This window comes from Myotis yumanensis, unplaced genomic scaffold (assembly GCF_028538775.1).
Source record: "Myotis yumanensis isolate MYYU_CA2020_CCGP unplaced genomic scaffold, mMyoYum1.0.hap1 SCAF_8, whole genome shotgun sequence".
Taxonomy (NCBI): domain Eukaryota; kingdom Metazoa; phylum Chordata; class Mammalia; order Chiroptera; family Vespertilionidae; genus Myotis; species Myotis yumanensis.
This window is the reverse complement of record NW_027223759.1, coordinates 71,717,213-71,732,994: the sequence shown is the minus strand read 5'-3', so window position 1 is coordinate 71,732,994 and position 15,782 is coordinate 71,717,213. Positions and strand designations below refer to the sequence as shown.

The 15,782-nt window shown below is 41.5% G+C and overlaps 1 pseudogene; it reads left to right on the top strand.

The window, feature by feature from the left end:
- Positions 1-10,560: 10,560 nt before the first annotated feature.
- On the top strand, positions 10,561-13,721 carry LOC139015807 (dual specificity protein phosphatase 5 pseudogene; annotated as a pseudogene).
- Positions 13,722-15,782: the final 2,061 nt, after the last annotated feature.

The window sequence follows — 15,782 nt, the reverse complement described above, 5'->3', positions numbered from 1 at the left end:
AGAGCAAACCATGCCCTTGTGTGCTAAGACTGTACAACACAGAGATGAATGACCCCATAGGAGCAGAGGCCATGTGCCAAAAGACTGAGAGAGAATATATGAATTATGAAGAAATGATCTTAGAGGAGTTACAAACCTTATTCCTTAGCTACCACTGCCCTATAGTTAAAAAAGAGCCATTCTGTAGAACATTCTAGAACAAGATTTGGGAAACTATGGCCTGGGGGCCAAATCTGGCATGCTGCCTATTTTTGTAAATGAAGTTTTATTAGAAGACTAGTGGACAAAATTTGTGCACTTGGGGGGCGGAGGGGTCCATCAGCCAGGCCTGTGCCCTCTCGCAGTCCGGGAGCCATCGGGGGGATGTCCAGGAGCCCTGTGGGGAGCAGGCCTAATCTGTCAGTTGGACACCCTTAGCGCTTCCGTGGAGGTGGGAGAGGCTCCCGCCACCCCTGCTGTACTCGCCAGCCATGATCCGGGCTTCTGGCTGAGCAGTGACCACCAGGAGGCAGCTCCTGTGTTGAACGTCTACCCCCTGGTGGTCAGTGTGCATCATAGCAACCGGTCGTTCTGCCATTTGGTCGATTTGCATATTAGCCTTTTATTATATAGGATAATTATGTTCATTCTTGTGGCTATTTTTGTATTGAAATAGCACAGTTGGGTAGCTGCAAAATAGACTTTGTGGTATGTAATAGTTATTATCTGGGCCAAAAAAATTTAGTTGACTGGGACCTAGATCACTGTCTCATTGATGTAATTAGAAACCTCCCAAAAGTTGTGTGAGAAGAATGATAGAACCACAAACTCATATTTATAGTCATACATACACTTGGATGCGGGCTTAGTTTGCTGATATAACATAATATCTCTCAAAGGGGAATATGAACACTACCTGTGTAGTATAAGGGGAGGATGATGAAATTCTTTTTGAGAAGGGAGTTGCTGCCTCAGGGTGTTTCCTTGAAACACAAGAGGTGTGATAAAAAAGGGTTAGCTTTTTGAACCTTAGAACTATGAACATTTACCTCCAGGGTCTCCCACAGGCAAGGTGACATCATCAATAAGTTTGTCCTCTTATTTCTCAATGCAGTAAAAATGTTTTAATTGTTCTCTCTTCTGCTTTTTATACAAATGTGTGTACAATTCCGTCTAGATTCTCTAGCCACTTTTTTGGGGGGGGGAGGGGTGCTGATTTTTAGGGAAATGGGAAGGGAGGGGAAAAAGAGAGAGGAACATCGATGTGAGAGTGAAACATAGATTGGCTGCCTCCTGCCAGGGATCAAGTCAGAAACCTGGGCATGTGCCCTGACCGGGAATTAAACCAGCAACCTTTCTGTGCATAAGCGGGAGCTCAACTAACTGAGCCATACTGGCCAGGGCTATAGTCACTTTTATATGAAAGGTAGCAGAATATGCCAGAATATGGTTCTTTGGCATAAGAATTATTTTCAGCTGATTACTTTTTTAAAACAGAAGACATAAGAGAATCTCTGAAAACAGGATAGAAGCTAAAGAAAAAAATACTTTTATAAGGGAAATGTCCACTTTAAGGGTGTCTCCCTCTCTGTAGCAGGAAGAGAAGGATGGCTAAATCAGAAGAAATGGGATTTTTTATTTGTTTGTTAAGCCTCACCTGAGGGTATTTTTCCATTGATTTTTAGAGAGAGTAGAAGGGAGGGGGGCAAGACAGAGAGAGAGAGAAACATTGATGTGGGAGAGGCCCTTGACTGGAATCAAATCTGGGATCCTTCAGTCTGTGGGCTGACACTCTACCCACTGAGCCAAACCGGCTAGGGCAGAAGAAACATTTTTTATTGGAAAAGGCATGAAATATGCATACATATGCATAACAGACCTTAGTCTCATTTCCTGGGGGTGTGTGTGTGTGTGTGTGTGTGTGTGTGTGTGTGTGTTTAACTCCCTTAACTGGCTTCCCCACTCTCCAACATCTTTCATCTTTAGCTGTAGATGGTATTTAAAGTGGTGGCTTGAACCATTTCTCGGAGTTTACTCATTTTATCTGGGTATCTTTCATGTGTATGTGAGGTACACATGTTATTAAACATCTGTTTGTTTTACTCTTGTTAATCTGTCTTTTTATTTCAAGGGGGTATCAGCCAAGAACCTAGAAAGGTAAAGAAAAAGTTATTTTTCCTCTTATGTACATACACCCTACTTTACTTGAGTGAAACTCTAATAATGCTGAACCGATATTAAAATGATGTTCTCTCTCTCTCTCTCTTTCTTGTTTTATATTAGTTTGGAGGGTTCTTTTATTAGAAGGTTTTATTTTTCTTACAGAAGAAAACTGACTAAGATGCAGATTCATCTTTTCAGGTTTCACGTGGCAGCCAAGATTCTGCATTCCTCATAAGCATCCAGGTGATGCATGTGCTGATGCTACAAGGACCACACGTTTGAGTAACTAAATGCAAATAGAAAAATTATCTTTAGATTTTCTAAAACTAAACTAAATGTAGCTTGTCAAACCCCATTTCTATTCACAGCCACTTGCAATTTAAAATTCAGTCTCTTTTGGGTAATGTAGTGGAGGAAATATTATTTTACCTCTACCCTTCTAAGTTTGCAGCTGGAAATACTGTAATAAAAAAAAATTAGTATAAGGAAAACAAACAGAAATTTATTAACAAGGAACAAATTAGTAAGTCTCAGAAGTGGCTTAAAATTCAGGCTTAAATACCATCTTCAACTACAGACAAATGAGGGAGTCCAGTCATGGGAAGGTGACCAGGCAAAGTATGAAAATAAGCTTTCTCATGCAGGTTTAAGCCCATGCCTTCTCCATTGCTAGGAGTTTTTCTTGATGTAGCCACCCCTCTCTTCCTGGTAAGGAAAGGGAGGCATCTTTACCAATGGAGATTTCCTTTATAAGTGTGAAATCCTATATAATAAAAGCCTAATATGCAAATCATTAGGGGCAGATGTTCAATGCAGGAGTTGCCCCCAGCCCACAGGCCCCAGGCCAGCCAAGGCAGGTGCCAGTGGGGGCCCCCGATCACCCTGCCGGTCACCCCATAGATCAACCCTGATTGCCAGCCAGGTCTAGGGACCCTACCCGTGCATGAATTTCATGCAACTGGCCTCTAGTTTCCTTATAAAAGGGTAACTTCTACTTTGTTTCTAAAATTTCTCCTGTGTCTGCTGTTTCTCAAAATAATCAGCTCAAAACAATCCTTAAGCCAAAGAGGTATATGTGTGGTGGCATATACTAGTAGCACCACCCTTCAGAAACAACTGAGTCAAATGCATAGCTCTCCTTTTCTTCTTCTTCTTCTTCTTCTTCTTCTTCTTCTTCTTCTTCTTCTTCTTCTTCTTCTCTCTCTCTCTCTCTCTCTCTCTCTCTCTCTTTTTGCAAAGAGGTTTTCACTTCTGAGGTTAGGGGAAATTTACATGGGTTTACGTGTTGCTTGCATGCCATTCTCTGTATCCTGATGGCGTTTGCTCAGGTTTGACTTGCTTAGGCTTCTGCTGCTGAGGCTGGTGTCCTTGCAGCGAGGCCAGTTGCTTGGTCCACCCTATCGAAGGCCTCCTTATCCCAGGCTCAGAACCTTCGTTTCATCTGGTCTTTCTCACCTTTCTGCACCTTATCAAGCCCCAGATGTGTACCCTCCTGATGATGTAGCTAGGATCTTGTGAAGGCTTCCTGTGAAATCAACACACTAGCCCTTTACACGATGCATGGCTTCTCCAAAACCAGTTCCGTATCCTGGACTATGATGGGAATGACAAGGGGCTGTAAGGAAATGAAAAGTGTACTGTTGCCAAGCCCAGTCTAGGCCAAACTACAAATTCCATTATGATCATCCCTCTCCTGGACTCATCTAGGATAAAGTCATGACTTATGGTCCTTTCAGAGATATTCATGCACTCATATAGTCCTGTCTTTATTTAAAATTTTTCTACATGTTCCATCCTGGGCTTTTTATTTTTTTGTATTTCTTTTTATTTTAAAAGAATTGCATTAATATATTACTTATCTTGCTTACTGATTTTTATATTTTATTGATTTTTTACAGAGAGGAAGAGAGAGGGATAGAGAGTTAGAAACATCGATGAGAGAGAAACATCGATCAGCTGCCTCCTGCACACCCCCTACCGGGGACGTGCCCACAACCAAGGCACATGCCCTTGACCGGAATCGAACCTGGGACCCTTCAGTCAGCAGGCCAACACTCTATCCACTGAGCCAAACCGGTTAGGGCACGTACTGATTTTTTTATACCCCCTTACATTTTGCACCCAATGTGAGGGCCTTGCTCACCTCACTCTAATCCCAGCCATATGGCCTATTTTCTCCTCCCTCCCCAAAGGCAGTGAACTGTAACCCCATTTGAGTGGGAAACCAGCACTTGCATTACCATGCCTAATCATTACCTGCATTTGTTATAGATGTCTTACTACTCCACTTCCTTTGGAGCTTGTTTTTTTTTTCTTTTTTTTTTTTTTTTCTGACTCAAATGCTTTTTCCTCATTCAGGAAAGAAAAAAAAGAAAAAAAAAAAAGATGTCCTTCTCTTGTGAATTAAATGTACTGACTTTCATGACTGTTGTTTCCTTCCATGAGATTAAAGATTATTATTATTATTATTATTGCAACTATTATTTGCCACCTTCATGCATTTTCCATATATATATATTGCAAAAATAAAGCCATGATTTTTTGCCTAGTGAATAAAAACACAATTAATATCTCAAAATACTGCTTTCTCTAGTTTTACAATAATAACTAAGATAAGGTTAGGCAGGTAGAAAACTGAGCACTTTGCCAGTATTTAGCTGCTACAATGGAGATGAACAGATAATAGTACCCTTTTAAAAAGACAAGAAGATAAGAAAATATTTAGTTGAATGTTAGCTCTTATGAAGGTAGGGATTGTATTTCATGTATTTTGGTAGAGAGGGAGAGTTAACACATATTCGGCTAATAAGTATAGGATCATAGTTCACATTTTAATGATGCATTGTTTATTTCCTATCTACTACATTTGTGGCATCTAAAAAAGTTGACCAGAATAAGAAAAGCCAATCATAAGAAAAGATGTTTCTCCAACTATTTTATGCAAAGGCTGTTGGTTATTAACAACCGTAGAAACAGCTCTTGGGGCCTCGTTTACAAGATGACCAAGAAAAGAAGGAATAAAGGTCATGCCAAAAAAGGCGGTGGCCATGTGCAGCCTATTCATTCCTATTCATGCCACCAACTGCACCCAATATGTGCCCAAGGACAAGGCCATTAAGAAGTGTGTCATTTGATATGGTTTTACTTATATGTGGAATCAAAAAACAAAATAAATGAACAAAAGAAAAGAAACATAGATATAGGGAACAAATTGATGGTCATTCCATGGGAGAGGGTATTGCAGCGGGGAGGGGTAATGAAAAAGTTGAAAGGGCTTAAGATACCCAAATTGCCAGTTATAAAAATAATCATGAGGATATAAGTACAACATAAAGATTATCTATAATAATAAAAGCATAATATGCTAATTAGACCGGACGTCCTTCTGAACATCCTTCCGGATGAACTTCCAGATGAAGATGTGGGGGGGGGGGGCGGGCGGGCGCCGGGGGAAGCCACCGCAGCTGCAAGGGAGGTATCCAGGCAGCTACCGTGGCTGTGAAGGCCTACTCTTGCATGAATTTCATGCATCTAGTAGTCAATAATATTGTAATGAGTATTAGACTTATCAGGGTGATCACTTCACTTCATAAGATATTTTGTACACCTGAAACTATACTATTGTAATGCAACTGTGATTGAAATAAATAAATCTGAAGATCACTTAGAGAATAAAACATATTGAGAAATTTGACAAGCCAGTAAAAATTAAAAAATAAACTGTATTTAGAAGAAGAAAAAAGAAATTTGTCATTTGAAACATAGTAGAGGCCTCAGCCATTAGGGACATTTCTGAAGCGAGTATCTCCAATGCATATGTGCTTCCTAAGCTGTATGTGAAACCACATGACTGTGTGAGCTGTGCCACTCACAGCAAGGTGGTCAGGAATCGTTCTTGTGAAGCCCAAAGGTCCGAACACCCCGACCCAGATTTAGCCCCGCGGGTGCTGCCCCACGACCTCCACCAAAGCCCATGTAAGGAGTTGAGCTTTAAGGCCCGAAGAAGAGTTCTCTGGAGGAAAAAATAAATGGAAACTGTACTTAAAAAAATTTTAGCCCTCACTAGTTTGGCTCAGTGGATAGAGAGTCTGCCCACGACTGAAGGGTCCTGGGTTCAATTCCTGGTCAAGGGCACTACCTTGGTTGCAGATTCGATCCCCTACCCTGGTCAGGGCATGTGTAGGAGGCAACCAATTGATGTGCTTCTCTCACATTTATGTTTCTCTCTCTGTGTGCCTCTCCCCCTTCCTTCCATTCTCTAAAAATCAATGGAAAATATCCTTTGGTGAGGATTAACAACAACAAACTGTAGAAATAAAACCTTTTTTTTATTATATTTTATTGATTTTTTACAGTGAGGAAGGGAGAGAGATAGAGAGTTAGAAACATCTATGAGAGAGAAACATCGATCAGCTGCCTCCTGCACATCTCCCACTGGGGATGTGCCCGCAACCCAGATACATGCCCTTGACCGAAATTGAACCCGGGACCCCTCAGTCCGCAGGCCGGCGCTCTATCCACTGAGCCAAACTGGTTTCAGCGATAAAACCTTTTTAACACAGGGAATTTAAATTCAGGCCTCATTTTGAAATAAAAACCTGGAACTAGAATGAAAGGGAGTGGGAAGCAAGATATAGAAAATAAACCTTCCAAATTGATTTAAGAAAAGATGATAAACTGGACAGAAAGCATAAAAGTCCTGCTGTAGGTGGAATAGCTTGATGACAATTCCAGAGGAAGGAAGAGCCATATCCAGTCTGTAATGGATGTGTGGGAGGCGAAACCGTCCCCTGGGAGCTGTAAAGTTAAGGGGATAATTGTGCATGAGGCAGAGTGACAACTGACCTCTCTTGCTCATTGAAAGAAATCAGCATGAAGGAGGTTTGGAGAATGTCCTAAATTTCACACTATGTTCTTCAAATAGCTGGTAGCTTATTTTATGAGAGCCCTGAGACCTACTTTCACTGATCATTTATCCAGACAGTTGAGTTTCTTTAATGAAATAACATGACTCCTTTGGGAAAAAAATTTGAGGACAGGAAGCAATCAGGCCTCCTAGCAACGCCCACTATGAGAGGTGTTCCCTGTGAGCTGGCTGGCGCTCCGGGCAGAAATGAAGCAATTATACTTACATCATCATGCACTGCTGAGAGGAGGGGAATAGTTTTTAAATATTTCTTTTTAAGTCTATCTCACCCACCTGTCTCCTTTACCTAAATGAACATAATGTAAGTTTAAGAAGTGGATATAATGTAGTTTGGGAAACTAAAATAAGAATGATGACGATGACAATATAACAATATTATCTTATTTGTAAGTTTTAATACTACATTATAGACTTTCTTGAGGAAAATGAGTATTTTACAATGTATTTAATGTGACTAAGGCCAGATGTAATTAGTCTTATTTTCCTATTAGGTAAGAATTTTTACAATTTTCAGTTATATGTTATTTTAGGGCCATATTATTAAATGACTCAGAATACCCCCTAATTTCTCTGTGGTCTTCCTTATTTCCTTAGCATGACAAATGAATCCAGGATCAGACAGTAGATGGTGCTATTATTTCAAAGACTATACAGTTCCAAAAACTTCCAGAATTTTTTAAAACTACAGAAACAAATGAGAGAAAAGTGTGAAACCTTAACATAGTTTTCTGGTTTGCAAAGGTTATGGAGTGGGAAGCTACTTTCATGCAGTGACCTATTCTGTCCCTTTTGGGGGTGAAATAACAACCAAAGCCTTCCTTAGTAATTAATAACTTCTGTCTCCCTGGAAATAACTATGCCCACATTTAATTTTCTCCTTTGAAACAGAAACAGACGCAGATGCTGTTGCTCATGCCGACTGCTAGTGCAGACAGAAAGCAATTCACAAGAGCTCAGCAATGCAGAAGGTATTAAAATGTAAAACACAGGAATGTGAAGTTTCCTTAAATATACTGAAAAAAAAGATTTTTCTAATATAAAGCAATTTATATGTAAAACATCTGTAATCACAAAAGCACCTTAAATACAATATTCAAATGCAAGCAATAACCCCCCCTCCCCCCAAGTACCTGACCATGATAAATCAACATATTAAAAGCTTGCCTCTACTGGTGGCAGATGGTCTTTGAAAGACAATTGGTAACAGATGATACCATAGAGGGGTTCAAACAGTGGTGACACAGGTGAGGGGCCTAGTGGAGCCAAAGCTAGTCTGTTGGATCAGGAAACCTGCAGCTAAAGCACAATTGCTGTCGAGGCTCCTAAAGAGCAACACTTCAAGTTGTCTCTTTAAAACCTCATCACTCAGGGATAATGGCTGTTGATGGGAATCCTTTACCTGTCTCATGGCAAAGGATTAGGTTATTCTCATTTTTCATGCCTAGACAAAACATATGGCGATGGGCTGTCTTAAGGATGATCAACATTCGCTACATAAATTGCAACTCAGAACACCTAAATGTAAAGAAAAAAAATTAAACCAAATGACTGGTGATATTGCGAAAGCAATAGCAAACACTGACATTTGAAACATCTGAATAATTGATTGCATCATTTTAAGTCTCTGTGATTTTTTATTTGAGGGCCAGCCATATTTTCAAGCATGCATTTCTAAGAACTTTCAGCCTTTTAAATGGTATCCCTTTTAACCTTAAACCTTCTAATAGTTTCATTTTGAGTTGGAAATGTTTTTACGTTGTTGATTAACAATTCTGCTTCTGGTTTTGTTTTCCATCAGCATTGCTAACTTCTCAAGTCCTTTATATGCCCCCTAATCCTGACTGTTACATAACTGCATGAATAATGTCAAAAAATAATTAGTATCTAATATTTAGTAGGTTCTTTGAAAATAGTTGCTAGAACTGCTTTTATTTTCTATTGAACACATGTTTTTTTCCCCCCTGTTATTAGCTATATATGGCAGTTTTAAACATGGCCTCAGATTCTTGGACATTCCCACTGAAACTGAAAGTCCTCTGACTATGATTAAATTTAGCTCTAAATCCTAATCTAGAAAGCATATTTCCCTCTGTATCTTCACCTCAGAGACCTAACCTTTCCCCCAGTAATCAGCAACCCCCGGGAGGCAGCAGAGGACAATTGCCTGGATCTGACTGATGATTAGGGGTCCGAACCTCTGGCAGGATAAAGACAGCACCTTGACCTAAGTTATGTCTCAGCTCCTGAGCGTAATATGGAATGACCTCCTGGCTACTTTCCCATGAAACCAGACAGAGGAACACTGGAACCCACCTCAGAACTATCCTCAGGATCTGAAAGATAATTTATTATGCTTACCTCACCTCTGACCAATCAGCTCCCAGCACAACCTCCAACTGTAACCCCTGGTGTCTAGTGACTTTGCCCTGTATAATTGGTAACCTGGGGTCTTTAGAGCATGAGCTCCTTGTTCTCCAGACTGGCCAATTCAATATTAAATTATTTTTCTTTCTAAACTGCAAACTTCTGCTCATGCATTCCTTTGGGCCAGCGCATGCAGGCAGCCAGGTGCAAACTTTGGGGTCCTGGTAACATTGTCATTGACAAGTGATGTCTATGCCCTTTTCTCTTGAATCTGGTAATTGCTTTGATACAATGCAGAAGAAATGATGTTTCATGACTTTGGCTTCAAGACAAAATCATAAGAAACCTTGAAGCTTTGCCTTGGTCTCTCGGAATCCTGCTCACCCACTTCTCTCAGGATTCATGTACACAGGATCTCACATCCTGAGAAGTCCCAGTTGCATGAAGAGGTCAGGCCTTGATTAGGTTCTCTGGGTCACAGTCCCAGCTAAGGCTCGCCTTTCAGTTATCCTAGCCTAGGAACCAAAATGAATAAAAAGCTTCCAAGAATTCCTGTCCGCAGATGTTGAATCACCTTGTTAAACAAAAAAATGTTCACAGCTAAAAGCTTTTTTTTTTTTTAAAGAAAGGGTTTATTGAGTTGATGGTAGCCTGAGAAGGACCAGGTTCCAGGGCATGAGCCCTAAACCATCAGCAGCAGGACTGATACCATTGTAACCAGCTAGTTATTAATAACAGGAAAGGAGCAAAGGGAATGCCTGACACTATAGGCATGTCACTTGGGCAGCTTCACCAGGAAGCTGAAATTTCACACTCTCCAGGGAACCACAGGCCCATTCCTTGCAGATTACTGGGGGAAGGGCCTGGACAAAGGGGAGATAGAAGCATGCATAGTGAGTGGGGTGACATAGGGAAGGGACTTGCCTGTCAGTTGAACCTGGGAACAGAGATCACTGGCCAGAGGGAATGGGGCCACTACAAACCTGTGAAAATTTGGGGATACATAATCCCAAAATAAAGGAGTTATCTCACTTGTTACTCCTGGTCCTTAGCTCTTGGCTCTCTGGTTCCTTTGGTTTTGCTTCTGCCCTGTTCTTTCTATAGCCACCTAGCCACGGAGACCCCACATGCAATGGACTGAGGGACTGCAGTGGGGAACACAGAGTAAGCCAGCGGGATTTTGGATTGGACTGCTCCAACAGGGAACAGAAGCTCTGGACACTGGCTTTGATCGTAGCCCTGTGTAAGGCAAATGGGACTTCTTCCTCGGCAGGACAAAGGGAAGTGAGACCTTGGGAACTCAGGGATTTAATTCCACAGAAATAAAGCTTTCTACCATATTTCATCCTCAAGTCTCAGAAAAATCATTTTTGGCGGGTATTGCAAGAAGTCCACTTGGCCCAGCACCCGGTGGGGACGAGGACCTCTCCCCACCGATACAGTGCTAAGTGGAAAAGGCAACATGTTCACCACCCTGGAGTTGACAGGCATTTTTATGCATTAAAAGTTTGGAAAAGAAAAGTGAAGATATAAATTATTTTGAAAGAATTTACATTGGCTACAGATAAGCAGGGCCGGAGGGAAAAACTTAAGTGGGACAATTTTATAATAGATGCAGTCTGTTAGGAAGAAATATTTACTACTTTTGATTGGGGTGGCCGACAGTCTTGAAACTTCAAGCATAAGCAGAATGTGGTGGCTTCTAGTGGTTTCTACAGAAGTTGATTCAAAACTCTAACATGCATTCGGGAATGTGAGCTGTCTTTTGTTAGCTGGCCCACAGCTATCAACTGGTTAACTACTGTGTCTTTCTTTCACTCTCAGGCCCACTGCAGTTTAATTTAGGAGATCTGACAACTTTATCTTATCAACCCAAGACATGCAAAACCTTCCAGCTGAGGCCTCACTGTGCCCTCCCTTTTGGAATACGCAACCACAGAACCACTAAGTACAGTGGGCTGGTTTCTTACTCAGAAATTGGCAACTAGAACGCCAGAATCGGATTATAAATTGCAATCACAATGTCAGTCATCAACTGTCAAAATATTCAGGCGAGGACGTTTAGTCTTAGACACTTTTGGTGTTGCTAGTCTCCTAATTGGTGTCCTGCCTTGACCCTCTCCACACACACCCCTGCCCTAGTTATACAACTGACATATCTCTGCAACATGCCCCACAATCTTTAGATGGATATCCACTGACCTTCATGATCTTTCACCTCCATATACACATTTATTTCCAACTAGTCTTACAAACTGTTTACTACATCCTGTGAATTTCAAGAGAAAAGAACTAGAATCTCCAGGGTCATTTTAATGCCACATGTCTACTCGGTGGAGTCCACCGCAAACCCAAGCACTCCCTGGAGAAGCACTGTTTTAGTTTCCAGTGTTGCTGATGGGTTTATGGCTCACCTCAAACTACAAGGAAGGGCAGAGGTTTAATTAAAAACCTCTAAACGTTAATGTTGTAGTCATTGTTCCTCAATATCATTGCTTTTCCTACCCTTACTTTCTAGGTTACTGTCTTCTGGTGCTTCCTCTTAGTTTATGAGTCAAATTCTTTTTTGCAAAGTAGCACTTGCATTCCTTCTCCCTAGCTGGTCTTTCTAGGATGAGGAGATGATTTTCTCAGATATCATACATTGACTACTCACCTATTGCCAGGCATTTTGCTCAGTTCTTTAAATTCAATATCATGTATCAGTTCACTTCCTCAAATTCATTTTCTGCCAACCATTTGGCAATTGCCACATCTTACCCTTCTGTATTGTTTATCTTTTTACCATTATTGTTTCTTTAAATGCTCAATATGAAGGACAAGGATTTTGTTTCTCTTATTTTCCTTGGTGTTTCTAGAATATTTATATAGGGAACTGAACATAGTAGGTGACCAATAACAATATATCAAAAACAATCAGCCAAAGACTATTAGAATTTATAGATAGCTTCAAACATTGGCTCTTTTCATTATATCAATCAGGTGGTTAAATGATGTAATGCAATTTAATTTTGTTAGTGATTTTATAATTCCAGTGAGGCCACTTTAAACACAATCTATTCTCAGGTGGCTGTTTTCAGATGGCAAATTAGTTATACCTTTTTAGGAAGAGAAATAAGAGCATTTCATATTTCTTGACATTTACTGAAGTTCATGCATTTCTACAGCACTTTGTTATTTCAATTGAATTAACCCCTATTCTTTATCAAGTACTAATGATATATGCTTTAAATATAAAATCATCTCTTCCAGCCTCGCTGGTTTGTCTCAGTGGATAGAGCATCAGACTGTGAACTGACTGAAGGGTCTCAGGTTCCATTCCGGTCAAGGGCACATACCTCCTTGCAGGCTCAATCCCCTGCCCTGGGGCCGTGCGGGAGGCAACCAATCCCTGTGTCTCTCTCACATCAATGTTTCTGTGTGTCTTTCCCTCCTTCTTCCACTCTCCCTAAAATCAATGGAGCCTGGCTTCTGGGGCAGCAAGTGTTAGGGGTGAGAAAGAAGAGTTGAGAAACTGCTCTGACTCCCGGCTCAGGAGGCCGGGTCTCCTGTACCTCGCCAGCGGGCACCCATTTCTAAAAGAGGATTGAATCCGAGAGAGCCCTGGTCAGCCAGCGTGGGAAACCCGTGCTCAGCATCAGCTCCAGGCCAGCCCATGACCAGGGGGCCCATTTGAAATCCTTCTGTTCCTCTGCCTTGGAAGTGCCTACCGTGCATCCAAGTGCGAGCTCCTCGCCAAGCTGCACGTCAGGCCCTGCTGCTGGATATCTCTGGACCTCCGAGGCCTGCAGGCGCCACCTACACTACAAATGGATCCCCGTGGAAGACAGCCACACGGCTGACATGAATTCCACTTTCCAGAAGCAATAGACTTCATTGACTGTGTCAGGGAAAAGGGAGGCAAGGTCCTGGTCCACTGGGAGGCTGGGATCTCCCGGTCACCCACCATCTACAAGGCTTACCTCCTGAAGACCAGGCAGTTGCGCCTGAAGAACATCTTCCATTACATCAAGCAGAACAGGAGTAAGTGTGGTCTCGCCCAGCTCTGGCTTCATGGGCCAGGCCTGCATATGAATCTGAGATACTGCCTTCCATGCCCACTCCCCAGGTTCCCTCCTACCAAGAGGAGGCAGCCAGCTCTTCCTTCAGAGCCCATTTGCAGACACTGAGCCCTGATGTGCAGAGTTCCTACTGCACATTCCCTACCTGGGTGCTGGTGCCAGTGCCCACCTACTCCACGGGCTCAGAGCTCAGCAGGGGCCCTGTGGCCACAGCCACATCCTGCTGAAACTGGATGGGAAACCCACCCAGCCCCAAGAACAACTGTGATTTTCTTTTTTAAACTCGTGGACATTTCAGACCTGGGTAATACTAAAGACCCCCTCTGTCCCACTGCCCCCGTGGGATAGTGAGGGGTCCCCAGGCTTGCAAACAAATTTCAGACTGACCTCAGGATAGGTTCTCAGACCAAAGGAAGGTGAAGCCATTGTGAGAGCACAGCCTGTGCTGATGACTACACTTCCAGACCCCCTGCCCTCTCAGGACTGCTCAGTCCTGGCACCTCTAAGTTCACCTTTCATTTCAAGCGTAAGACAGTGAACACCTGCAGCAACAGGGGAGAAAGAAGTTGCCAGACCTGGAGAAAAGGCAAGTAAGAAGCCATTCATTCTGAAGGAAGCACAATTTCCATCTTACTTTCTTAACTTTGGCAGTCTCCGCGTCTGTCTCTGTTGCTTCGGAGACTAGGCTGATCCTCTAGTTAGGAAAGTAACCCTACAGGGTTCGTAGGGACCCAATGTATATGCTGATTTGAACCCTCATATCTTTTTGAGATTCCCTCTTGGGTCCCACAGAGGCAGTTTGTTGAAGTAGCCAGATGTTGACACTCTGGGTTGCCTTTCCACTGTGGGCTATGACTTGACTTTGGCATGACTCTTACTCATACTTGAACCTTTATTGTTACACCTTTATTCAAAAACAATTCTTGTATCATTTTGAAGAGAGTTCCTTAGACCATAGACCAGAAAACCCGTTTGAGATGGTAGCCGTGGGTGCCAGGAGGAAAAGGGTACCTACTATCTGGGTCAGTGTCACTAACACGGCCCCCCCCCTCCCCCCCGCCGCTGGCTGTCCTTATATGGGCTTGTCTCATCTCTTGTGACATTTGTGTGTGTGTTTTTTTCCCGTACCCCTGGAGATTGTCTTCAAGATGCTGACTTCTAGGGTTTGTACATTTTGCAGTGTGGTACTACTTTATATTTTGTCTGTAGGTTGTATTTCTCTGGGGGAAAAGGCAATAATTTCCAAAAATCATACAAATGTGAAGAAAAGCAGTATGTTATTGGATGTTGTTGCTGTTTTTATAGTGTAAAATAAAAATAGTGAAAAGAAAAAATCAATAGAAAAATATCCTCGAATAAGGATTAACAACAAAATCATCTCTTCCATATTAGGTTTAAAAAATGTCTAATAAACATTCACATTTGTGATGGGCTTCAGAAATCTACAAAGGAATTGAATAAGAAGTCCTAAACCTCCTATAGTTAGCAAGATTTTCATCTAATTTCCTGTTCAAGGTGCATTAAAACTTGCTAAAGCTCATTAATTTCAGAAAAATAGCATGTATCTTTCAAACAATAGTGTAGTAGTTTAATATGTGAATTTCGCTCACTCTTTCCACTTTCTCATCTACTTATTTTTATATTATCTAATGCCACAAATATACATGCAAAAATATGTTTTCCCATATGTCTATATTTTACTGGTTCAATGAAATTTTTTCTTATGCCTTTAGAACAGCCTGGCAAGTTTAATGAAGACAAAAGACAAAGATCTTTTTGCCTATAGATGTGTTTAGACAACCTTTGTTTAAAAATTATTTTTGAAAAAAATCTATCTTTGTTGCAGCTATAAAAAATCAAATGCTGCACTTAGTAATTCAGACTATTACAATATAGAAAACACTTATTAATGAGGAACATATCAACAACAACAAAAACAGAGACCTAGAGTTATAGAAAAGCAGATAAAAAGTGAGCCATTTGCCCAGCTGGGTGGCTCAGTGGTTGAGTGCCAACCTATGAAACAGGATGTCTAGGTTCGATTCCCATCAGGGCACATGACCGAGTTGCAGGTTTGATCCCCAATGGGGCGGGGGGCGGGGGGGACAGCCAATCAATGATTCTTTCTCATCATTGATGTTTCTATTCCTCTTTCCCTCTCCCTTCCTCTCTGAAATTAATAAATAATGTATTTCTAAAAAGTGAGCCACCTATAAATGTCATGGGAGTCATGAAAATGGATGTAGATGAGTTATTGAGGTATAAAAGTGGGTCTTATCTGGGAATAA